The sequence below is a fragment of the Vicugna pacos genome, chromosome 13, assembly GCF_048564905.1.
Source record: "Vicugna pacos chromosome 13, VicPac4, whole genome shotgun sequence".
Classification (NCBI taxonomy): domain Eukaryota; kingdom Metazoa; phylum Chordata; class Mammalia; order Artiodactyla; family Camelidae; genus Vicugna; species Vicugna pacos.
Genome location: NC_132999.1, coordinates 48,903,558 through 48,905,500, shown reverse-complemented (window position 1 = coordinate 48,905,500; position 1,943 = coordinate 48,903,558).

Here is a 1,943-nt window from a genome sequence, read left to right as displayed (position 1 = left end):
ATTCTGCCAGCAGATGGGAAGGAGAGCAGAGATTAGCACTTGAGAGTTTTATGGGACAGACTGTAACTTCCATTCACATTCTGCTAGCCAGGATTCAGTCACCTCTCCATAAGAGAGGCTGGAAACTGTGGGTACTGGTGAGAATCAATAGTTTATGACACACTAAATGGGTCATTAGTGACATTTAAGGTAGAATTTTTAGGGGAGTGATGTAGAGGCCAAATTGTAAAAAGTTAATAAATGAATAAGTGACGAGGGAATAGTAGCTACTCTTTAATACGAGTAGTTAATAACAGAAAAAAAGATAAACCTGAAGCTAGAGGGAAGTAGCCAAACACACAGTTGTTTCTGTTGTTGGTTTTTTTGTTTAGTTTTGCTTTTTAGTTGATAGAGGAGAATTGAGCATGTATTTGTGGTCTCAGTGAACAGGAAGAGAGAGAGGACGTGAGTGGAGGGCTGGCCACGGACAGAAGGAGGCCCACATCTTTAAAATGAGGGGAAATGATAGATACAAATAGAGAGAAATTAGGAGGTAAACAGGAGGGAAACTGACAGTCAAGCTGGATAGTTTGGGTTTCTATAAAGTGACAAGCAGCAAGGAAAGGTTTAGGGGTTGCAAGACACCCAGTTGAGGTGGGACAAGAATCTTACTGGAAACAGTATGTCCAGTTTTGTGATTTTTGTTCCACAGCCAAGGGGCAAGAGGGGAGGAAACCCACAATGTGGTTCATTCCAAGGTAGGGCTTAAGAAATCCAGAACTTTGGCACCAAGGGCATGGTTGGATGGCCTCTGGCATGTGTAACAATTAGTGATCCCTGGGGTGACCCCACTGCCCTTCTACTCCATAGTGTGTGTTCCAACTTCCTTCCTTACTCTATCCTATCCTAGTCTGTAGCTCTCTCTTTTCCTATACTTCTCTTTAGGTTTCCAGTGACCCCAGTGTGGTGGACAGACCCTAAGGTGAGCCTCAGTGATTCCTGCCTCCTAGTATTTACACCTTTGTGTGATCCTCTCCTCTTGTGTTCAAGTGGGACCTGTGACTTTCTTCTAAACTACAGAATATGGTGATGGTGTTACACATATAACAAGTTACCATATATAGAATGCTGGAGCTAGAGACTCTCCCTGTGGGCTTGATGAAGTAAGCAGCCATGTTGGAAAAGCCCACATGGCAAGGAACTGTGGTGACCTCAAGGAGCTGCAGATGGCCTCTGGAACCTCAGGGAGGCCTCCAGCTGACAGCCAGCAAAAATCCCAGGCCCTCAGTAAGATAGTCACAAGGAAGTAAGTTCTGCCAATAAAACCTGAGTGGGCTTGCAGGTGAATTCTTCCCCAGTTGGGTCTTCAGACAAGCATGCAGCCTTGCTAAAACCTTGATTGCAGCCTTCTGAAACTAAGCAAAGAACCCAGCTAAGCTGTGCAGCAGCTCCTGACCTGGAACCTGTGTGATATAATGTGTGTTGTTTTAAGCCACTAAATTTGTGATAATTTGTTATACAGCAATAAAAAACTAATACACCCAGAATTTCTGAAAAACACTGGGGCCCTATGGCTTCAGCCCTGAACTAGGTGATAGGAAACCTGGGTCTGGGGCCAGATCACAGAGCTGGGTGAGGGAGGACAGAGGATGTGCCACACATACCCCTTGGGCACTTAGAGCTTCAAGACAATAGTTAACAGGCCCTTGGCTGTCAAAGCAGATTGTGTTCCCATTCCTACCCCTGCCTGCCCCCCCCCCCGATGCCTGTCCATTAAGTCATCAGAGATGGGTGAAGACTGGAAATACAGATTGCCAGAAGTAGATCGCGAAGTCCGCCTCTCAAATCTCGGCGCTTGGCACGGTGCCCCGGATACAGGGGACGCCCAGCAAACGGTTTGATTGCAAAAGAACTGAAAGAGTCGTGGAGCGCGCATCTGCTGCCGCGTCATTGTGCAGAAGCGA